The sequence below is a fragment of the Phalacrocorax aristotelis genome, chromosome W, assembly GCF_949628215.1.
Source record: "Phalacrocorax aristotelis chromosome W, bGulAri2.1, whole genome shotgun sequence".
Classification (NCBI taxonomy): Eukaryota; Metazoa; Chordata; class Aves; order Suliformes; family Phalacrocoracidae; genus Phalacrocorax; species Phalacrocorax aristotelis.
In genome coordinates, this window is record NC_134310.1 from 26,705,182 (window position 1) to 26,730,242 (window position 25,061).

A 25,061-nucleotide genomic window follows, 5' to 3' on the forward strand; every position below is an offset into this window, starting at 1 on the left:
TTCTCACTCAAAGGCAAATATTTCTTGACTCTCTTGTGCAACTGGGATGTGGGAAAAGGCATCTTTTAAATCTGATACCGTGAACTATCCTTGCTTTTCTGTCAAGGTGGTCAATAGTGTATATGGATTAGCTACTACTGGATGTATATCTTGCACCGTCTGATTAATAGAGCGTAAATCCTGAACCAGTCTATACGATTTCCCATCTGATTTTCTTACTGGTAAAATTGGGGTGTTATATTTAGATTCACATTCTCTTAATAATCCATATTTTAAAAACTTCTGTATTAGGGGTAATAACCCCAACCTAGCTTCAGTCTTTAAGGTGTATTGTTTCAATCTTACCAGTGTTGAATCTGGTTTCAGATCTATTCTTACAGGTTCAGCCCTTCTGGATCTTCCCGGTACCTCTCCAGCCCAGACAAAAGGTATTACTGCCTCTTCTACTTCCTTCGGTATTTCTTCACTTTCCAATTTATCTTCCTGTAATAAAAATACTGAAGCTTGGACATATTTAGATTCTGGTATTAAAACTTCCACTTCCCCATCTTTAAATGTTATTTGAGCTTCTAGTTTTTCTAATAAATCTCAACCTATTAACAGTTTCAGGGCTCCCGGTAAGTAAAGAAATTAATGTTACCCATTGCTTTCCAATCTTAAACCTTAATGGTTTAAAGAAGGGCCTCTGTTCTGCTTCTGCTGTCACACCAACAGCTTTCACCACATCAGATCCTAATTCATGTTTCTTTGTATTTAAAACTGAATAAGTTGCCCCCATATCAACCAAGCACTCCATTTCCTGGAGGTTCTGCTGGGGAAGAATGCTCTGGTCCCCTTCAATCATCCTCCTCCAGTGCCACAACGGGTACCGCCCTCCTATTTTCCATCAGCACAGGACACTCTTTCTTCCAGTGTCCATCCTTTTTACAATATGCACACTGATTCTGACCGTCAGATTTGACAGTCCATGCCCTTTTCCTTTTCCTTGTACGCCACCTCTCGTACCACCTCTAAACGCGACTCCTCTGTCCTTTTGAATACTTTCTAGTGCCACTACGAACTTTGCATTAGTCCTTTCTTTCTGCTGATCCCGATTCCTATACACCATCCAAGCAACGTCTAACATTCTTCCAACATCTCTAGCTTCTGCGCCCTGTAATTTCTGTAACTTCCGTCGGATATCATCCGACGATTGCCCAATAAACAATGTCGCTAACTGACTCGTTCCTTCTTCCGATTCTATGTCCAAAGTAGTATATTTTTGAGCTGCCTCTTTCAGTCTGTTCAAAAAAATCAGTCGGGGACTCCTTTTTATCCTGCTTAATTTCATATAACTTAGACCGATTTATATCTTTTGGAGTTGCATTCTGAATTCCGAATAAAACTAATTTTTTATATCTCTCTATCATATCTCTGTCTGTTGGATCATTAGGATCCCAGCTAGGATCAGTGGAGGGGAAGTGCTGTTCTACCTGGCCTCGCAATATTCCTGAGGCTATCTGAGCTTGCAAGTGCATTTGGACTGCTCTCCAAACCATATCCCTTTCAGTGCTATCGAATAACACTTGTAAAATAGCCTCTATATCTTGCCAGTCCGGGTTCTGAGTTTTAATCATCATTTCGAATGCATTAGCCACCTTCTCCGGGTCGTCCCTATAATTTCCAGCAGCTATTTGCCAATTATTTAAATCAATAATCGAAAACGGGGTTTTAACCAAAATCGGACCATTATTTCCCACTGCCTGCTGCAGAGGGGCCTGTAAGACAGGCTTCTGTCTACTCCGTGTCCTTTCAGAGACTGGGGTAGAACTTGTTTCATCAACATCCTCATCACTTTCTCTACCTTCCTCCTTTTCCTGATCCCTCACTCCTTTTGCCTTGTTATTCGCAAACCTGGTGCAGTCAGCATTTCTAAATCCTCCTCAATCTCTTCCTGCATCAATTTTAAACATCTCTGTTCTATGCTGCAAGCAGAGCAACACCTCTTCAAAGCTTTACCATTACTTTTTCCTCTATCCTTTTCTAACGCCAAAACAAAAGGATCTAGCGGAGCTAGATTAATTCCACACTTTTTCTGCCACTCTGGATGCTGTCGTAACGTAAAAAAAAAATCTGCATACATCACCTCATCCCATTTCCCATTGCAAAAACAACATTAATTGTAACAGAGTATTGTAATTCAAAGTTCCATTCACTGGTCATTTTTCTTCACATTCCAATTTATAGAGAGGCCACCATTGATTACAATATTTTATCAAATCTGTCTGTTTAGCTGATCCTCCAGGAGGACCAGCAATCTGCTTCCAATGTTGTAAGATACACCCCAAAGGAGATTTCTTTAATATTCCACTGGTGGAACTACCAACCCCCATTATATTATACATGGAATGTTAATTTTCTTACAACAAATAAAAACAACTATTAGCAAAAGTAGCAATATGAAACCAATAGCATATGCTACAACAGCTGTATTCATTTAGGGAGCCATATCCCTCATATAAGTTTTCAAATTAGGGAGATATATCCCTCCTTTTGATACAAAAATTCGCGGATACTATCCTTCAAAGTCCAAACTTCCCCATAAGAGGAAGCGGAGTATCCAGAAAGTTCCCGAAATAAAACTCAATAGCAACAAAGTCACTATTAAGCAGGCATCCTTTATTACAGCGCTGGACAGCGCTGGGGATTGATCCACCATGAGTGCTCCAGTGATTCAGTAAACTTCCAAAGATTATATGCTATAAAGTCATACATATTAATAAGATTCACGAGGATTCATTAACATATGTAAAAGCTCAAGCTGCATGCATAGTTGTCCTTTTAGTGGTCTTTGGGAGTCCTCCAGTGGTCTCTGATGGTCTTCCTCACCTGTCCGCTGGCTGAACTTTGGGTTTCCTTTGCCCATATATAGTCATTGAATTAGCTCCTCAGTCCTTTGGCCCTGGACTGTCACAAGGGGCTGATTTAAACTAGTTCCTCGAGTGCTTATCTCGGCACTGATGTCCCGAGTCTCTGTTATCAATGAATTTACAAGCTTATGCACCATCTTTTTAATCCCATCTGGCACCAATTTGCATTCTTCAAATCCCTGAAACTATCTTTGCAAGGGAGAAAACCACAAGAGAACAAGGATGTTTACAATAAGGATTAAGTCAAGGACTGTCAGGGGTTTAGTTCTATCATTCCCCCCTTTTCTTTAAGCTTTGTAAATTCCTTTACAAAGGTTCTAAAGTTTCATATTTTATTACCTTAGGCAAAGCCCAAACTCTTATGGCCAATTTCTTTAGCTTATACCACAAACAGTAATTGACGACTGTTAGTATAATAACAAATGCTAACAATATCAAAAGCGGGTGAACTAAAATATTCAAAGTTTTCTCTGCAGAGGGTGAGTACCCCGAAAAGATATCCCACCAATGATGGGCAGTATCAGATCCAATTTGACTAGACAGTCCGACAAGCTTGTCTCCAGTTATTACTGTTTTAATAATAGATTCAGCTAACGTTTTGTTTCATTTTCCTAAATGTTCTTGAAGTTTCTGTGATTGATTCAAGATTTCATTTAATTTCTTCAGAGATAAACTTGCATGACTTAAATTTAAGCTCTCATAATGCCAAAACATTGCTACTTGTTCTTCTGTATATGCAAAAAAATGAATATGTTTGTCCATGCCAAGTTAAATGGGTTATGTTCTTAAGACATCCTATGAATGGGGTGGTTACATTGTATTCTTCAACTACTGATCAATTGTTAGTTACTAAACACACATATCTGGCATTAACCTCTACAAACATTTCAAACACATTAGGAGACAGGATCGTCCATTTACAATTGTTAACAGAGTATTCTAATAAGCAGGGTTCATATACTCGAGATTGTTGTCCACACAAGATTCCATCAGAGGTGGTTTCACAAAGATCTAAATCGTATGTTTTGTTATTGTTCCCAATATACTTCCCTTGGAATTCTGGTAACCAATATTCTGGGTTCCCTTGACTCAAAAAGAGGGTTGGCAGAATTAAATATTTACACATTACTTTGGGGTCAGTTATATTATAGTATACTAATTTTCCTGCACAAATTGTGAATAGGCTTTTATCCAGTGTCTAGGTAAAACCCATTGTCCAAATAATTTTCTCCACATAAACTCATTATTACTCATCAAGTAGGACTGCACCTTATTCTTTTGTTCCAATTGCCACATGACTTGTAGGGTACAGACAGTCCAGTCCACAAATTTTGTCAAATTCTTAAGTGATTGTATCTGGGCAATTATACTCTTATTAAAGAGATATAATGACTCCTTATCATATTTTAAATTCTGTATCTGAGGGTTAAAGGTGGTTGGCATCCATTCAGCCTGAATCTTGATTGCTTGAGCTACATCAAATCCTGCGGTTCCAACTTTACTCCTTAAAGTTTCTAGATCTACTGAATTTAGCAGTCCTAACCCAGTTCCTGCACCTCCAAGTAAAATGTCGTACCAAGCTCGTTTTACTTTGCAGGGAGGGGTGGCTGGGAAGGATATGTTAAAGAACAACATATGCTTTTGCCTTGTCTTTGCCACATTCCTACAAGTGGATGGTAATCTAATCAGCTGGTCCTGATTCACTGCAGGTCGTGGATTCAACAACGTTAAGGAGGCCGCCACCCCAGCAGTTCTATTAATGCTTCCATTTGTACACATTAGTGTATCCCAGTTACCAGTTTTCCAAGTATGTGTCTCATTTATGGGGGTATCATTTTGAAGAAAGCACTTCTTCATCTGCAGTGGAGGCCCTATCCCTTTGATTGCACAACATTTTAAGGCAACATTCGTTATCACAGTGACATTTGTCAAATTGGAAGATAATAAAAAGGTCATTCCATGCCATCCCATCAATTTATCACTCCTGGTATAGGGTTCCCACAAAGAGCAGTTTTCAGCAAACTGAACTAATGTATTGGTGTTATTTCCCCAAATCCACCAGAGACTATCAACAGATTCACTTTTTTTTCCTCAGGGGCCAACTGGGAGTAAATGCACTTATTAATTCAAGACAAAAACAGCAATATTAATGTTAGTTTCGGGTCAGCTTTATAGATGTGGGTCCTACGGGTTGGGACTTCCATGGTCCATCAGGTGCCTTTTTAATTCTTGAGTAGTGGATCCAAGCAGCGTGCCTCTCAAGCTTGACCGCAGTGTAAGTCGTGAGCAGAACTTGAAAAGGGCCGCTCCACTTCTCTTCGAGAGGATCACCTGAAATATTTTTAACATAAACCCAATCTCCAGGTTTGAACAAATGCACTGGGGAATCTAACCCCCATGCTCTGGTAGACATCACTAATCCATTTACTTCTTGTAATTGTTTTCCCAATGCAATCAGATATTGTTGTAGATTAATCTCTCCTACCTGGGTGGGATCTTGTCCTTGATATCTAGTTTGAAAGGGTCTCCCATATAGAATTTCAAAAGGACTCAGTTTTTCCTTAGTTCTTGGCTTGACTTGGAGCCTTAGTAATGCAATAGGGAGGGCTTGATCCCACCTTAAATTCATCTCCTGGCAGATTTTACTCAATTGTGTCTTTATTAAATGATTCATCTTTTCTACTTGCCTACTTGCTTGCGGGCAATAAGTTGTATGTAATTTCCAATTAATTTCTAAAAATTTACTAACTTGTTGAACTACTTGTGACACAAAGTGTGGTCCCCTATCAGAGGAGATCACTTCTGGCACGCCAAATCTGGGAATAATTTCTCTCAATAGGACTTTTGTTACTTCTCGGGCTTTATTTGTTCTGCAGGGGAAAGCTTCAGGCCATCCGGAAAAGGTATCAGTTAATATTAATAGATATCTGTAAACCCCTTTTCTAGGGAGTTCCGTGAAGTCTATCTGCCAGTTCTGGCCTGGAACATTCCCTTTACCAATACTTCCAAATCTCACCCGATTCTCTACCTTTGGATTATTCTTTAAGCATATTTCACATCTATCAACTATAGTTTTTATAATTTGAAACAAATTTCTAGCTATCATTTGCTTGGTGAGGGAATTGTACAAAGCTTCAGTTCCCCAATGAGTTTTGTCATGTTCTGTTTTTATTAATTTCCATAATATTCTAAAGGGAACTACTATTTTGTTATCTTTTAACATTGCCCATCCTGTCGGGCCAATTTCAGCCTTTAAATCAGTAATTAACTTCTGATCTTTTTCATCATATTCAACTATCTCAGGTAGTGGCAAAGATTTTTCAGGAATTAGGCTCAATACCTCACCTTGTTCCGCAGCTTGCCTCGCCTCATGATCAGCCAATTTATTTCCCACTTCCCTGTCAGTGTTACCTTTCTGATGTCCTTTGCAGTGCATAATCACCACTGCCGACGGGAGGTGTGCAGCATCTAGAAGTCGCAAAATTATATCAGCATGTTTTATGACTTTCCCTTGAGCGGTTAAAAGTCCTCGCTCCTTCCAAATTGCCCCATGGGCATGAACTACACCAAAGGCATATTTTGAGTCTGTCCAGATATTTACTCGCAAACCTTCAGCAAGCTCTAATGCTCTTATTAAAGCAATTATTTCGGCCCGTTGTGCAGATGTGCCCTTAGGGAGTGACTTTGCTTCCACTACTTGGCCTGTGGTGGTCACAGCATATCCTGCCATTCGAACGCCATTCCTTACAAAACTGCTCCCATCAATATACCAAGTGTGGTCAGCCTCCTCCAGCGGCTCCTCCTTCAAGTCGGGCCTACTCGCATACACAGTCTCAATGGTTTCTATGCAGTCATGCACGACAGTCTCCATTTCCTGTTTGTCAGTTAAAAAGGAAGCAGGATTGATAATAGTAGATGTGACAATTTCTATATCATCCTGTTCCATCAAAACTGATTGATATTTCAAGAATCTTGATGGCGAGAGCCAGCGTCCCCCTTTTTGTTCTAAAATGGAGGTTACAGTGTGGGAAGTGTGCACAATCATCTTCTGTCCCAATGTGAATTTTCGGGCTTCTTGGATAATCAAGACAACGGCAGCTACTGCCCAAAGGCATCCTGGCCATCCTTTGCTTACTTCATCCAACTGTTTGGAGAAGTACGCTACAGCTTGTTTATAAGGACCCAATCTCTGGGCCAAAATTCCCAAAGCTACTCCTTGTCTTTCATATGAGAACAGCCAAAAAGGCTTAGTTACATCGGGCAGGCCCAAAGCTGGAGCCTTCATTAGTTCCAATTTCAGTTCTTTGAATGCCCGTCTGGCTTCATCAGTCCATATTAATTGTGTCAGGCTATTTTTCAACAGTTCATACAGAGGTTTAACCAGAAGTCCATAATTATAGATCCATAATTGGCACCAACCTGTCATTCCCAGAAAGGTTCGAAGCTCTTTTACTGTGGTCAGTTGTGGAGTCCTGCAAATGGCTTCTTTCCGGTCATTCCCGAGCTGTCTCTGTCCCTTAGAAATCACGAATCCCAAGTATATTACTTCTTTCTTCAAGATCTGGTCTTTCTGTAATGGGACTCGATAACCACTTAGCCCAAGAAAGTTTAACAAACTCACAGTCCATTCTTTACATTCTTCATCTTTTTCTGTGGCTATCAAAATATCATCTACATATTGTAAAAGGGTACCATTTCCTGGAGGTCTTTCCCAGGCCTCTAATTCTTTAGCTAATTGATTTCCAAAGATCGTGGGGCTGTTTTTAAATCCTTGAGGTAACACTGTCCAGGTTAGTTGGGTTTTTCGTCCCGAATCAGGGTTTTCCCATTCAAAGGCAAATAAATTGCGGCTTTCAGGGGCCAAAGTGAGGCAAAAGAATGCATCTTTCAGATCTAATACTGTGAACCATTCATAGGTTTCTTTTAAATTGGTCGGTAAGGTGCATGGGTTCTCCACTACCGGGTATAAATCTTCAACTATCTTATTTATTGCCCGCAGGTCTTGTACCAATCGATATGTTTTGCCATCAGGCCTTTTGATAGGCAAAATAGGAGCGTTATACTCTGAAGAGCATTCAATCAATAATCCAAATCTTATGAATTCTTCTATAATGCTTTTCACTCCTCGCCTATCCTCTAATTTCAGGGGATATTGCTTTACCTTGACAGGTTGTGCCCCCTCTTTGAGTTTAACAACAACCAATTCTGCATTTTTGGCCTTTCCAGGCATTCCCGAGGCCCATACTCCTGGATATACGTGGTCTTTTATTTCTTGTATAATTTCCTCTCCCCTAACTTGTGGTTCTGTGAGGGTCAAACTTAAAATTTCCATGTGGTTTTCTTCTGGTATTTTAAAATCAATTTCCCCATCATTAAATTTTATTTCAGCATTCAATTGTTCTAATAAGTCTCTTCCCAAAAGTGGTCTAGGAGCTTCAGGCAGGTAGAGAAATTTGTGAATCCCTACACTCTTCCCAATTTTTAATTTCAAGAGTTTCAAAAAGAAAGCTTTCTTGACCTGTCCGGTTGCTCTCACAATATTCACATTTTGTTTACTTACAGGCAATAAATCCTGATTTAATACTGAAAACGTGGCACCTGTATCTACTAGAAATTCTACAGGTTTTTCTTCTTTCCCTAGCTGTATTTTTACCAAGGGTTCCGCTAGGGAAGATTCCCCTGGTCTCCGTCAACTTTCTTCCCTGTTGGCAACTGTCACCGGTTTGCCCAATCTCGGGCAGTCCTTCTTCCAATGCCCCATTTGCTTACAGTAAGAACATTGATCTCTCAAGAGGGGTTGATTTCTTCGGGGTGGGGCACTTACACCACTTCTTATAGCTCCTCTCCCCTCATTAGTGTTGTTTATCTGACCCCCTGTGGTGCGCAAGGCAGCCACTGTAGCATTAGCAATTGTTCTGCCCATCGTTCTCTCTTTCTGACTGTCTCTGTTCCGATACACTTGCCAAGCAGTCTCCAGCAATTTTTCTAAATCTCTTGCATCTGTTCCTTGCACCTTCTGTAACTTTCTCCTGATATCATCCGCCGACTGTCCCAAAAACAGGAATATCAACTGGCCCTTTCCCTCCTGGGAGGTAGGGTCTAAAGGAGTCTATTTCTGCATTCCTTCTTTTAACCGATTCAAAAAATCAGTAGGAGATTCCTTTTTATCTTGTTTTATCTCGTACAATTTAGACCAATTTACTGGTTTTGGGACAGCATTTCTTATTCCATAAGCGATCCATTCCCTGTACCTCACTAATAAATCCCTGGCTCCTGTTTGGTTGGGGTCCCAGCCAGGATTGGTAACAGGAACATGATTATCCACCGTTCCTGGCAGGGTTCCAGCCAAAACCAGAGCCTGTACCTGGGCTCTGGCTGCTCTCACAACCATCTGCTTCTCCAACTCACTAAACACCACATCCAACATTGCATCCACATCCTCCCAATCGGGGTCCTGAGTTTTCACAATCAATTCAAATCCTTTAGCAACCTTTTCAGGATCGTCCCGATAATTCCCTGCAGTAATTCGCCAGCCGTCCAAGTCTGCTAAAGTAAAAGGCACTTTGATTCTAACAGGTCCTCCCACTCCTATTGCCTGCCTTAGAGGGGCCTGTATAATAGGTCCCATTTTACTCCGCGTTCTGGCAGTGATGGGAGAAAATCCGATATCAGTTTCTTCCCTGACTCCTGCCTCCGATTCTTTAACCCCGACCGCACCAGCATCTCCTTCCCTATCACCTTCTCTCTCTGGCAGAGGCAAATAATCCTCCAGCCTTTCATTCTGTGAGCCAACTTTTAAACCTCTCTGTCCAATGCTACACACCAAACACCTCTTTAATTTTGTCTTTTGCTTATTTTTCTCTTTTTCTATCACCAGAACCATAGGGTCTTGGGGTGCTAGATTGATTCCACATTCTTTCTGCCATTCAGGGTGATTCCGCAGGGTGAAAAACATATCTGCATAATCCACTTCATCCCATTTTCCTTCACGGCGTAGAAATAAAATGAGTTGTAACAAAGTATTATACTTTAAAGTTCCGTTAAAAGGCCATTTCTCTCCTTCATCTAGCTTATATAAAGGCCACCACTGATTACAATATTTTATCAAGGTTTTACGATCCACACTCCCTCCAGGTGTTTCCCCGATATCTTTCCAGTGGGCCAAAATGCAGCCCAAAGGGCTCTTTTTCAGAACTCCACCCTGTTGGTTCCCCATTCTTAAACTTATACAACACAAAGACAAGGACAAAGACTAGGGCATGAACACCACACACAACTAACAATTACAGCACAGACACAATAACCACTACTACTCCCACCGATAACAAATGCCAGCATCGGCTGATCAGAAACTTTCAAATACATGTATACCAAACATATAGCATATATCACACACGCATATGTAAACCAAAATCAGATACAAATGCACAAACAAACGACCATACTAATCAATTGATCCATACAACCATGCAACGTAGTAACCAAGTGATTAATACAAATCGTACATGCAATTGTATGCTACCCTGCGGGGTTCTCACGAACTGCGACTGATGGGTAGCTTCAAATGACCGGTCCCCAAAACCAAAAAGAATGCCTTATTCTTACCAGAGGTCCTTGTCTGCCCCTGCACGGATCCGCCAAATCGGGGAGTCCCTCCAGAGAATTCTCTGGGGGCGGCCAAGGGAGTCTCCGTCTCAGGGGGTCCTGCAGCCGGACAGAGGTGATCCCATCTGGGTCGCCAAAACTGATACAAAAATTCGCAGATACTATCCTTCAAAGTCCGAACTTCCCCATAAGAGGAAGCGGAGTATCCAGAAAGTTCCCGAAATAAAACTCAATAGCAACAAAGTCACTATTAAGCAGGCATCCTTTATTACAGCGCTGGGCAGCGCTGGGGATTGATCCACCATGAGTGCTCCAGTGATTCAGTAAACTTCCAAAGATTATATACTATAAAGTCATACATATTAATAAGATTCACGAGGATTCATTAACATATGTAAAAGCTCAAGCTGCATGCATAGTTGTCCTTTTAGTGGTCTTTGGGAGTCCTCCAGTGGTCTCTGATGGTCTTCCTCACCTATCCGCTGGTTGAACTTTGGGTTTCCTTTGCCCATATATAGTCATTGAATTAGCTCCTCAGTCCTTTAGCCCTGGACTGTCACAAGGGGCTGATTTAAACTAGTTCCTCGAGTGCTTATCTCGGCACTGATGTCCCGAGTCTCTGTTATCAATGAATTTACAAGCTTATGCACCATCTTTTTAATCCCATCTGGCACCAATTTGCATTCTTCAAATCCCTGAAACTATCTTTGCAAGGGAGGAAACCACAAGAGAACAAGGATGTTTACAATAAGGATTAAGTCAAGGACTGTCAGGGGTTTAGTTCTATCACTTTGTGGGTACTTTCCCACATCTATCTTGCACGGCCAGATGCCTGCAACTTACAGATAGCAATATCCAAAAAACCCAAAAGAATGCCTTACTTACAATATGCAGTTCTTGCCTCCAGCTCTTCAGTCCGGGTATCAAAGTCCCTCTCTGAGAAATCCTAGTGCTGGCTGAGGTTCCTGCGATCCCAGGATCTGTCGAGCTTCAGAGGCAGAGTCCCATCTGGGTCGCCAAAACTGTTACCAAAATGGACAATAAACCTCGTAACACCAATGTAGTGTTAAAAGGTAGGCATTCTTTATTTACTGCACCGGATGCATGGGGGATCGCTCCTCCTAACGTGCATCCCTCAAAACTCATTGGCAGGACTTAAATACACATACAAATAGATAATCATGAAGAGGCTGTACATATGTAAAGTAAAAGGTGGAGACTTCTGAGAACTTATTAACTCTCTTGATCCTGGGGGTCTTCTCTGGTGGTCAAGGGGAGGAAGGCCAATAGTCCTCCTCACTTCAACTTTTCACCTTTTTCTTCTTGTAAATCTGCCAAACCATAGTACCGGTCTTATCTAGCTTGGTTCTTATTTGCTTTCCGGCCTTCCATATGTCGGATAATCCTTGGCCTTAGAAATGCTAATTTAGTGGTAACAACCCTCTTATCTCTTTGTCTTCATCCTTAGTTCCTTTTTGTCCTTGAGCCCATATGTCTATTCTTTATGTCACATTCCTCATAGGTCACCTTGCTCCAACCTAAGATACATACTTATCTTGGTAAGATACATTTCACTGCTACCAATTATTCTAAACTACAAATGAAATATTATACCCAAAGTCATCGTTAATAACCTACAGGATAATACTGGGCAAAAATAAAAGCATATATCAGCCCGGCTGCAATGCAGGGCTTGGTGCACCCCAGGGCACGGTTGGCCCTCTTGGCTGCCAGGGCATGTTGTTGGCTCATGTGCAACTGGCTGTCAACCAGAGACCCCAGGTCCCTCTCTGCAGAGCTGCTCTCCAGCCTCTCATTCCCCAGCCTGTCTGTACACCCAGGGCTGCCGTGCCCAGGTGCAAAATCCAGCACTTGCCCTTGTTAAACTCCACACAGTTGGTGATTGCCCAGCTCTCCAGCCTGTCCAGATCCCTCTGCAGGGCCTCTCTGCCCTCAAGTGTCAGCAGCTCCTCCCAGTTTTGTGTCATCAGCAAACTTAATTAGTATTCCTTCCAGTCCTGCGTCCAAGTTATCTATGAAGAGATTAAAGAGTACCGACCCCAAGATGGATCCCTGCAGAACCCCGCTAGTGACTGGCCACCAGCCCGATGTAACCCCATTTACAGTAATCATCAGCCCATTGCTCACCCCCTGCATTATGTGTTTATCCAGCTGTGTGCTGGACATTATGTCGAGGAGGAGACTGTGAGAGGCAGTATCGAAAGCTTTACTGAAATCCAAAATGATTACATTGACTGCCTTCCCTTGGCCAGCTAGGTGGGTGACCTTGTCATAGAAGGAAATTTTGTTAAGCAGGACTTTTCCCTCATGAACCCATGCTGGCTGGGACCAATGACTGCGTTGTGTTTCAGGTGTTTTTCAGTCACTCCCAGGATAATCTTCTCCATAATTTTACCAGGCACAGAAGTGAGACTGACGGGCCTGTGTTACTGGGGTCATCCCTGTTGCCCTTCTTGAAGACTGGGCCTCCAGTCAACTGGGACCTCTCCAGATTCCCAAGAGCATTGAAAAATCATTGAGAGAGGTCTCGCCAGCTCAGATGAATCCCATCAGGCCCCCATCGATTTATAGGGATCCAGCTGGAGCAGCAAATCCTGCACAAGTTCAGTGTTGATTGGGAGTTTATCATTCCCACAGTCATGGTTCTCTAGCTCTCTGGGACCTCAAGAGCCCACCATCAGTGTTGAAGACTGAGGTGAAGAAAGCATTAAATGTCTCTGCCTTGTCTATGTCCCTGCTTGTGAGGTGACCATTCTCATCAAGCAATGGGCCAGTGGTTATTTCTGGCTTGCCTTTTGCTATGAATGTATTTTAAAAAACCTTTCTTTTTGTCCCTTACAGTACTGACCAGCTTCAACTCTAATGGAACTTTGGCCGCAAATATTTCTTCCCTGCAGTGGCAAACACCATCCCTATAGTCCTCTGTGCTGGTTTTGGCTGAGAAAGGGTTAATTCTCTTCACTGTAGTGCTTGTGATGGTCAGGGACCTTTCCAGCTTCCAGTGCTCTGCCGCGTCAGCAGGGGGCTGGGAGGGGCAGGGCCGGGGCAGCTGACCCCGACTGGCCAATGGGATGTTCGTTCCATACCATGTCATGCCATGACCAGTATATTAACAGGGGCAGTTGGCACGGGGGGGGGCAGTGGCAGCTTGAGGACTGGCGGTGTCGGGTTGGCGGGCGGTGAGCAGCTACGTCATGTGTTGTTTGTTTCAGTGGTTCATTCCCCTCCCCTGCCCCACCCCAGGTTTTTTGAGCCTCTCATTGTTTTCCTTTCCATTGCATTTTTGTTGTTGTTTTTTTATTTTATTAAACTGTTCCTATCTCAACCCACGAGCATTACCCTTCTGATTCTCTCCTCCGTCCCACCGGTGGGGGAGTGAGCGAGCGGCTGTGTGGGGCTGAGTTGCCGGCTAAACCACAACATCCTCTCATGTCGCCTGGCCTTGCTTCCACTGGCCATATACTTTCTGTTTTTTCCTTATTTAAAGAAGAATATCCCTGGTCAGCCGAGCCGGCCTTTTGCCTCACCTGCTTGACTCACTACACGGGAATCGCCTGCTCCTGCACTCTCAGGAGGTGGTACTTAAAAAGCAACCAGTTTATCTGAGTCTTTCTTCTGCATCACATCTGCTGGGTGCGATCTCAGATTAAAGGAAGGTCAGTCACCCTTTTTCCAAGCTAAGTGCCAGCAGGCAGACTTTCACTGATGAAGTGCCTGGCTGGATGACACGTTTTCAGCTGAGGTTTATGCGGGGGAGGCAACTGTCTCTGTACAACAAAAAGAGTTTCCTGAAAGATGAAAACATAGATTTTTTGATGTAAACAAACCCAAAGAGAACACACTTTTGCTGATCTTTTTTAACAAAACCTTTCAGAACTTTTAAAGTTCTATGTACTATCAACTTCCTTGGTTTTGCAAAACAACCTTACATTAAGTTTCACTGCAATGCTCTGTACAAATCTAGTATCAGACAAACTTTTCTTCTTTTAAATAAGTAAAAGTGAGCATTATTTACAAAGCATCTTCAGATCATTGTTGCCATTCTGCTGATGAGAGGGTGGTGAGGCACAAGTGGGTCCTTCAGGGTCCTCAGCAGATCAGAGCCACATCAGGTGTGTTTATGAAAGCCGATGTAGAGCTGGTCCATGCCACTGATACTTGTTTAACTCTAGAGCCAGAAAGGAAATGTCTTAAGTGGAAAATCAGGTGCGTAAGACACAGGGCAATGGTGGACCTTGCCCAGGTACCGTTCGTCTCTGTGAAGCAGCATTTCTGGCTGCCTTGTACCTCACTGGCCGGAAATAATTAGACATACAAATCTGCTGAATAACTGAGCCATCCCTTCCTTGCTAATAGTGTGATCCTGGTAGAGGCAGGAGGGGTGCAAATCACAGAATCACAGTTTGGAAGGGACCTCACAGATCATCTAGTCCAACCTTTCTGGGAAGAGCAGCGTCTAAACAAGATGGCCCAGCACCCTGTCCAGACGACTCTTGAAGGTGTCCAACGTGGCCGAGCCAACCACTTCCCTGGGGAGATTATTCCAATGGTTGACTCTCCTCAGTGTGAAAAATTTCCCTCTGGTGTCCAATCGGAATCTCCCCAAGAGCAACTTGTGTCCATTCCCCCTTGTCCTCTCCATGTGACTCCGTGTAAAAAGGGAGTCTCCATCTTCTTTGTAACTACCCCTTAAGTACTGGTACACGGTGATGTGATCCCCTCTGAGCCTCCTTTTCTCAAGGCTGAACAAACCCAGCTCTCCCAGCCTATCCTCGTATGGCAGGCTTCCCAGTACTTTGATCATCTTGGTGGCCCTTCTCTGGACCCCTTCCAGCCTGTCCACATCCTTTTTGTACATTGGGGACCAGAACTGTACACAGCACTCCAGGTGTGGCCTGACAAGCGCTGAGTAGAGTGGGATGATGACTTCTTTATCTCTGCTGGCAATGCCCTTTTTGATGCAACCCAGCATCCTGTTGGCCGCCTTGGCTGCAGCAGCACGCTGTTCGCTCGTGTTGCACTTTCTGTCCACCAGGACCCCCAGGTCCCTTTCCACAGAGCTGCTCTCCAGCCAGGTGGATCCCAGTCTGTGCTGCACTCCCGGATTATGTTTTCCCAGGTGCAGGACCTTACACTTTTCCTTGTTGAACTTCATAAGCTCCTTGCTGGCCCACTCCTCCAGCCTATCCAGATCTCCCTGCAGAGCAGCTCTCCCTTCTGGAGTGTCTACTTCCCCACTCAACTTGGTGTCATCAACAAACTTCATCAGGCTACACTTGATGCCAGTATCCAGATCGCTTATAAAGACGTTGAATAACATTGGGCCCAATATCGATCCCTGGGGGACTCCACTAGTGACAGGTTGCCAGTTTGAGAAAGAGCTATTTACCACCACCCTTTGGGTGCGGCCTGTCAGCCAGTTCCCCACCCACTGCACAGACCACTTGTCTAGGCCATAACGCATCAATTTCTCCAGGAGGAGACTGTGGGGGACCGTATCAAAGGCCTTGGAGAAGTCCAGGTAGACAATGCCCACCGCCCGCCCCATGTCAACCAGGCAAGTCGCTTTGTCATAGAAGGCCACCAGGTTTGTCAAGCACGATCTGCCTTTAGTGAAGCCATGTTGGCTTTTCCCAATCACGTGCTTCAATTGACTTGTGATGGCCCCCAGGAGGATTCGTTCCATAACTTTCCCAGGGATTGAAGTAAGGCTGATGGGCCTATAGTTACCCGGATCCTCCCTCGAGCCTTTCTTGTAGATAGGGGTAACATTTGCCTTCCTCCAGTCCCCTGGGACATCCCCCGTTCTCCCTGACTTCTCAAAGATTATGGAGAGTGGCCTTGCGATTATGTCAGCCAGCTCTCTCAACACCCTCGGGTGGATGGCGTCAGGGCCCATTGATTTGTGGGGGTCAAGCTCCTGTAGTAGTTCATGTACTAACTCTTCCTTCACCGATGGTGGGTCGGTGTTTGGTTCAATTGGCAATTTTGTTCCCAAAGCCTGGGACCCTACAGTGCTGGTAAAGACCGAGGTGAAGAAGGTGTTCAAATGGTGTGGCTGTAACAAAGGCAGGCTATGAGAAGTGCAGAATAACTGTGGCAGGTTGCCTCATTGGCTTTCACCCAGCGGAGGTCAGGTCTGTGGAAACTGGTTCCTGCAAATTAGCTAAGAAGCAATTAAGATTGGTGATCTCCCACCGCCTCTCTCAAGTTACAACAACCCTAGCTTTCTTTACATGTCCTGCTGAGAGTACTGCGTCTTGCTGGTTTATTACAGGATTGTCACTGTGGTCTGTAAGAGGCACTACTGCAAAAAAAGGGTCCTAAGGAGATCTGAAATGCTGCCAGTAAGCAAACTAAAGCAAACTTTCAGCTCTAATCACCACTCCTAAGAGGCTTTGCTTTGAGTACTGCATCCCCATTTGGATGCTACAGACTTCAGAAAAGACATGGAACAACTGGAGGGTCCAGAGAATGCAAGAGCTGGAAAACATCACTGACGAGGAAAGACAGAAGAATTTTGAATCGTTCAGTCAAACTGGGATGGTCTCAGTGGTTCCCCAGTAGTAAGTCCATAGTGTACAAACCCGTGATTGCATTTCTTCGTCTGTGCTTGTTCAGTGTTGCTGAACCAGTGCTGTGGCCTGCAGGCACCTGCCAGCCCTGCCTCCATTTTCTCTTCTGGCTCTTCTTTACCACATATTATCTACGCGAGCTGGGTTGGACCCAACAAGGGACCCAGAGCATTCACCACCTGGAATAGCCTGTTAGGTAGATTACAGCCCTAAAACATGGGTTTCAACCCTGCTGAGATGGAGCAGAGAGCTGAATCCAGATCTTCTATAGCTTTTGTGAATGCATTCACTGCAGAGTGAGTGGGCACTTCCAAACCTTGCTTTGTAAGAAGTAGATTTATAACTGCCTATGAACAAAACAGTAAGGTATTTATTATTTTGGCAGGGAAATAAAAAGAAAAATCATTTATCTATAAAGCTGTTTCTCAGAAGTATATTACAATAAAGGTGATTCCTCTATTGAAACAGTGCTGGCATCTTAGACTATTGCATTTTTCTAAGGTGACAGTTCACTGTAGATATAGAAATGATCATTTTTACTCAAGGAGAAAAGAAACATTTGCTGAAAAGCACTTATGCATGCAGCACCCTGTGATACCATGCATGGGAGTTTGTGCTGCAGCTGCTGGCTGCAGAGTCCATGCTTACAGTGTTGTACAGGGCACTCAGCTGGAGGTCAGATGTGCTGTCTGTCTCCACTGATGACCTGCTGGACAGCAGGACCCTTCTAGAAAGATCCCACCATAGCCTTCAGTAAGGCCCTTGTGTTGCCAAGGCAGCCTGGGCTAAAGGAAGTGGTCGATCTCTCCAAAGAAAAATAAGCAACACCTTCATACATCGGCATGTGGGATATATATGCACCATGCAATGTAGCATCACCTAAGCGGTCCAGGGGTGCATTCCCAGCAAGGCAGTGCATCTGCAGGATGCCACACAGCACCATGCAAGAGCAACCATGTGGTGAGCAGCACTGCAGCTGGATCCGCCTAGGCCAACAGACGTGGTAGCAAGCATGGCATCAGCACCATCTCCATGCTGCAGGTCACAACTGTAGTGTTCAGAGGTCAGGACGGAGCGCGTTTGGCCTTTTCCAGGGACCCCAGGACTGTGTCCTCTGAGAAGGTCCTTCTGTGTTTTGACTTTGCAAATGGTCCATTATTAATAGCAGCCAGCATTATTATCAGCTGTAATCAATTTTATTGCCAGGACAATCTCTGTCTCCCTCAGCTCTCAGCAGTGTAAGACCTGACTTCAGGCCTCCTGGCTCCTTTCAGCTTCTCCCCTCCAGCAGCTCCTGCTGCCGTCATCCGCCATTGCCCAACATCTCCCAGCAGCAAGTGAGCGGGGTCTGAGCCAACTGTCTGCTCTCGCTGTGCCACTCTCTGTGCCTTGCACTCAGCCAGGAGATAGCTGCACTTGTCCTGGCCCCGGCTCCCAGCCTGGCCCCAGGCAGCGGCTGGGCGCTGGAGGGGTGGCAGCGGGACCTCGCACACGGGGACCAGCAGAAGTCTCAGGCACAAGCAGGAATAAGGAGCAAGCCGTGGATGTGATGCTTGTGGCTAACTGCTCCTCTCCAAAGCATCTCTTTCCAGCTTCAAATGCTTCGTGTCTGGCTTTACTCTGCAGTTGGGAATTTGCAGATGCTGTCATTCAACCTGAGCAGGCAGAGGTTGGTTACTGAGCAAACCTGGGCTCCCCACTGCCTCCGAGCCCTCCACAGGCTTTACTCCAGGTCTACAGCGTGAAGGTATGGTGGGAACCCTGTAAAGGTAATACTCAGATTGCTGCTCAATTTTGCTTGAAGACGTTATTCATACAGGAGAGCCCAAATGTGGGCAGGACTCCTGATCTGGGGAAGCATTAAAGGTGCTAAGGGACTTGCAAAGACCAGGAAATACTCTTCTTATTTCTGGTTTTCAGAGATTTTGTGCCATTTCCCATTGTACAGGAATAGGTGATGAGCATATGGAATAGCTCTAATAAAATTTGTTCTTACAAGGTTTACGCAAATCCAGGTTTTGTGAACAGAAGCTCACACACTTCTGATCTTCGAGAATCAGCTTTGCTTTTGGCCTTCATGTATGTAAAGGCAGGATACTGACCATGTTACTTCAATCAGTCTAGTCTTTCACATTTTCTACCATGGCTGTGCAAGATATGCATTTTAACTGGAATGCAAGAAGTATTTTTGTGCTAGATCCCTGGAAATGTTGGTTAGACTGAGCAAGCATCACTTCTTTAAATTTCAGTCCCTCTTCTGATACCTTATTTTAAATTAGCAGACCTGGAAAGTGCTAACAGACCTCCCCCATCAACTTTTTTCTGAGGCAATGTTTTAAACATGTGGATGAAACATATATGCATCTAAAAACCTGTCTAAGGGGAAGCATATAATGAAAATGAAGCCTTATAAAATAGCCTCGTTACTGAGTAGCTAAGTGAAATCCTTCAGAGAGCACTTCTTGCCTGTGCCTTGCTCCCCTTCTTGTCAGTGCCAAGAGCACGTTATTGCTGCACGGTGGATGTTTGGTCCCTTGCATAATTGTGGAACCGCTTGGTCTGCATTTCCTCGTGCCTCCCATGGCCAGAAGCAGCGGGGCACCTTGTGGTCATCAGCAAGTGAGACACTCTGTGTTTTAGGACCGTTACAGGAAAAGTCTGAATAATATTTATTTCTTGATTTGCTGCTTAAATCTGCAGGTTTCTCTATTATTTCGTTGCATAGTATTGCAAGGAAACCAGCAATAGTACATCCAAAGTGTGAAGCGTAGTTTCCAGGATTTACAGCTGTCTAATTCCCATGGGATTTATTCCCATTGGTTAGCACTGGGTGTATGCTGGTGACCTGAGTGACATTGTAGCATGAGGCTTTCTGCCCAGACACCGGCAGGCTTTTCTCACCTCCTAACAGGGGATTAAACAAGCCTATAGCGATTCCAGCTGCAAATTCGGGAGGTAAGAGCATATGCGTGGGTGAGAATGTGCCAAGAAGGGGGAAAAATGTGTGCAAATAGGGCAGAGAGAGAGAGATGGGAGCTGGGAGCACATGAACGCTTTCAGATCCTCAGCCAGTTGGGATTCCTTCAGTGTTGAAGGCTAGCATTTATTAATATTACTTTATCATTTATGGTTTAATAGTCTTTAAGTAAGAAGAGACTGCTGTAAGTTGTTTGACCAATTTTACTCAATTTAGCAGGTTTTGAGTTAATCTGGGGCGAGGAGAGGTTGTCTAGAGCTGATCGTAGAGGTTCAAGGAGCAAAAACACCAGAGGAACTGATTTCTTGTGCTCAGCTTGGCCAGAGCTGGTGGAGAGGTCAGTTCTGTGGGCATCCCTGTTCTGGAGCCTCGCCCTTCGTGTCACTCTGTATTGACTCTCAGCAGTGCTAAAAAAAAATATATTATAAAGCAGAGAAAAAGAGGCAGGATGCTGTTCCAGAGCTACTTCTTATTGCAGGGCTAAGCAAGGGCTGAGCAGATAGTGCGGATATCCTGGCAAATGTGGCACAATTCATGGGAGCAAAGCAGAGCAGCAGCCCAGTGAGCAGATAAACACACTGCTGGCAAGGTTTGTTTCCCAAGTGCTTCAGCATGGTCTGCTGCGATGAAGAGGAGTGGAATTTTCCAGCTGGTTACTCAGACTGCGTGTGCCACGTTCCTGGCTCCCCACCGTGGATGCTTGCAGATGCCTGTTTAGCTACAGGCTATGAACTGTGAGATTTCTCAGGGGCTTCTCCTAGGTCAGGAGCAATCACTGGAAAAGTAGATCAGAGAGCTCACAGAGGAGGTGGCCTGATAAGCTGGGAACGTGCCTTCCCTTTGGCTCAGTTTCTGTAATGAGCTGTGAGACAGTTTGCATTTCCTCTGTTGACAGCGTGCAGCCAGCACCACTCCAAGCTTCTCTGTGCAAGGACTTGGGCCCTGCGTGCCTGCCTGAGCTCAGCCTGACACCCACAGGCATGTGGGGCCACTGCTTCACCCGTCTGCTTTATGATCCATGCTAGGGGATGGGGAGAAAACTCGCTGTCTGGGAACTCAGCAAGGGTGCTTGGTTAGAGGAGGAAGGGATTCCGTTCAGTGTGGTTGCCCTTACATGGCTCTGTTGCGTGCTGGCAGGGGACAGCCAGCTCGGAACATCCTCCACGTGTACGGACACCTTCTGAATCACAGCCCAGTGTTGTGTGTGCACTGAGCTGCTGTCGGTATGTGCCAGGGAGACCCAGGCACCAAATCTGTGCCGTCTTGGTGGGTGAAAGGTGCCCAGCAGAACATCCTCTAGCACTGAACGGGGCAAATCTATTACTGAGACACCAGCTCTGGAGAACTGTTTGAAGGGAAGGTCATACTTTCCCCTGAAATGCTTCAAAGTGATCAAAGCTGTACCAGGAGGGGAAAAGCTTATAAAGCTCAACCTATTCAACTGTTAATGTGAAAGCTGGTTTATTGACTTAACACTGCATTAATGTACTTACACCTATAAAAGAGTGATCTGGCAGAGATCTTGCTGACTGGACAAGATCCAAAGATAGGCAGATAGCTAAATATGACATCGATACAAGAGTCTCTGCCTACAAAGGCAGATAGGCAAGGAGATGCATTTAATATCACCTGCAGTCCTTAAGAGGAGATTCTGTATCTTTCTGATACAGCTTCCAGGAGATGCTCCACATTGGGAAGATGTGAAGATTCCTGCTGGATCCAGGAACCTTTGAGATCTCCACTTGGGGGTCTTACAGCAAGGTTCTACTCCAAGGTGAACAGATGTTTTGTCAAAATTAGGAGCCTAAGAAACATGACAGAACGGTGTCATAAAACGAGTGAGATAAAGTCTCTCAAGAAGAGAGAGGTAGAGCATGCTTTTCTGAGAGAAAGTCCATCAGGAGTGGCTGAAAGCAGCCAGTTTTAGGGGATTCTGCAATTCAGTGAAGGGAAGCCAAGGGTGTAGATTTCCTCTAGAGCTCTGCTTTCTCTGAAGTGCTATAGTTTAGAATTCTCCTTCCAGAAAGCCAGTGAATAACTGGGCAGACTCCCAATTGAAAGCAAGTTGCAAAATCAGACCCCAGAAGTGAACACATCACTTGGGTCCATAGTCTAAGATCTCACTTGGGAGGAGAAGAGGAGGAACCATGTAAATCTACGCTGAGGGAAGCAATGATTTGAGGGGGTGTCTGGAAGAAACTTGGAGGTGCTGCTGTTCCCGTGACTGCTGCAGGTTCATCCACCTTGACTAAGCTTTTCATACGCCAGATCTCATTTGCATTTTAGCCTCTAAGACTGTGTCTGCAGGTGCTGTATGCATGAGTGTTTGCATGTCTACACTGCTTAAGCTACAGCCTCTTGGTGTGTCAATGTCAGTATTACCATTAACATTAGTAAGTTCAGTTCAGCAACTCTACAGCAGCAGCTGACTGCTTCTTCCTTAATTATCATGCATAATTTCCAGGGTCAGGTAGACCCAGGCTTATATAATTTGCCTGGAATTGTGGTGAATTCATCACCGCCAGAAGAGAGTAATGCAGGTTCAGAAATTTTTCTAAATAGTATATTCTACTTATAAGAAAATTAATTAACACAGGGCTATTCCTGTCCTGGAAAAGGAGGTCAGACTAGATGATCACAATTGGTCCCTTTTGTCCTTGTAATACATATACACATATACAGCGTTGGGAGCTGTTGGAGAAGAGCACAATGCCAATGGTAATACCATGCAGAGAATGCCAAAGAAAATGGGCCAAGTTAAATTTGGACAAATATATCATCAGAGCAGCAGAAGTAAAGCGTTTCCATCCTGTTCTCCCAGCTCAGAGAAGGCAGACTTAGCCCGTAGTAGTATCAGACCAAGCTACTTGAAACAACAGTAAGGCTTTTTGACTCTCTCCAGTTTGTACAACTTACTGATATGGGATGCCCAAAAGAAAGTCGCATGCTGTTGTTGGAAAGCCATGCAAGCCATTCCCCTGAAGTAATTAATCACCAGTTCCGACATTTCAGGTTATTAATATGGAGCAGGGTGTACACGAAGGTGCTGTATCAGAATGTCTCAGCCACAGAAACAAACCACGCTCAGAACAAATAATAATTGTGTCCACTAGTATTCAGAGGACCACTGCTGCTGCCAAGAAATATTGTTTGCTATTTTTGTATTGCTTGGCTACATAAAAATTGCAGTTGGACAATTTGGTATACCCTACATGCAGCTCTGCAGCTTCCTCTCAACACAGATGCTCTTTCAGTTTTGGCCTTCCTGCTATCATGGCTCTCCTATGGGATGCCACCACGCTGCACTGAAGATTAACGTTCCCCTTCCATGGCTTCTCAGGGACCTGCTAACATCACTCAAGCCAGAGACTCCTCCAGAGTGATCAAACGTAATAACCTGTGTTTCCTGAGACCCCAAATCTTATTCTGAAATTGGGTGGGATTCCCTTCTCCCTATCCATTCTTGGTTCTTGGTTGCCCCATCATCACCCAGCTGTTTCAGCAGGAGAGGCTGAGGAGCTGGGAAAGAGCAGCAGGAAGGAGCTGCTGGGGAGGGAACAGAGCAGAGAAAGGGCAGAGAAAAGATTTGTAAAGGTGAATATCCCCAGAAAAGACCCTGCAAGAAACCACCTCAGATTTGAGCCTCACTATTCTAAAAGCATCACTCAGAACGAATGGAGTGAGATCAGACAAGGCAGGAGATGAAGAGATGACATTCATTTCACTCTATTACGGGCACTCAGCTAACCTGCCAGTCTGAATTGCCCCTTGCTGGGCAGATAGCAGTTTTTGGAAATAAGGGTGTGGGAGAAAGGGACAGGAAAAGGCCCAGCCATTGTGTCTACCCTGGCTTCTCCCTCCTCCCAGGACAGTTGTGGCAAGGCACATCCATCCTGTGCTGTATTGAACGCTACCCTTCTCCACAGCAGCAAATATTCACATTGAATGAATTTGCATGTGAGGGTTTCAATAAGAAATTATATCTTTGTAAGGACAATCCCTGGGAGTGATGCCATCCCTCATTCTGGCAGGATGCGTTTCATCATGCTTCAAATGGTGTATGAAGGTGGGCCCTGAGAAATGCCTCTACCTGCTGTGATTGCACTTGCAAGGCTGCAGTGCATGTCTGTGCCTAGAGCAGCCGGGCACATCTCGAATTCAGCTGTCAAAACTTATGAGTAAGTGACTGTGAGAGAACTGCCTAGTGCAAAAAGAAGCATCTCATAGTATGTGTAAAGAGTCAGTTAATAGCTAAAATGCCAGTAGAGCATAGAAGAGACAGCTCTGGTACTTTGCTTTTTATGACTGATCTACTGCAGAAGCAGAAAGTGATTTTCTGGCCATCTTAACAAAGAACACAAACTCTGTGCTAATACACGACCAGGCAGCTGATGGCTGTTAGCATCCATGCTGAACCTCTACTGCACACAGACACTGCAACAGCGAACAGGGAGAGAGCTGCAAAACCTGGGAGCAGGAGAACTAGAGAAGCTGTTTGTGCCATACAGAGCACAGCCAAGCACAGACTGCTGGAGGCAGAGCAGTGGTGGGAAGGGAGGATAGGTGCAGTCTGCTCATGCAAGAAAGGAAATGAAAAAACAGTGCCACATGGGCATTGGAACTGTCTCTGTGATGCACAAACTATGGGAGGAAGCTGCATTCCTAAGGCATGGGTAAAATAGAAAATAGGGTAGAGTTAAATGTACAAATACAATAAGGCAAGCCAAAAAAAGGTCTTTAGAATTAACTTGTTTATGGCATGAAACCTAAATACATCGGGCAGAACAACTGCTAGGCAGTTTGTAGTGCCAGAGAAAAGCATGGGGCTGGAAGGAAGAGTCAGGTGAATTAGGGCAGGGAAGAAAAGCTAACTGGCTCCTCACACCTATTGTCACACTGGGGGAATCCGGGTGAGTTTCCACCAAGCAACCTTTAGGGGAGGGAGCAGGGGATTCATTCTCCAGTGGAAGTGTC

General features: G+C 44.5%; 1 long non-coding RNA gene across 1 annotated transcript in view; it reads right to left on the reverse strand.

Moving 5' to 3' along the window:
• Nucleotides 1–7,212: 7,212 nt before the first annotated feature.
• The window catches only part of LOC142049855 (uncharacterized), a 704,768-nt gene continuing 686,919 nt past the window's right edge, over nucleotides 7,213–25,061 (reverse strand). Inside the window, exons 2-3 of the long non-coding RNA XR_012657844.1 lie at nucleotides 10,515–11,303; nucleotides 7,213–7,425 (exon numbers count right to left, since the gene is read on the reverse strand). This is a non-coding gene — a long non-coding RNA (uncharacterized LOC142049855). The remainder of the gene's footprint in view (nucleotides 7,426–10,514; nucleotides 11,304–25,061) is intronic.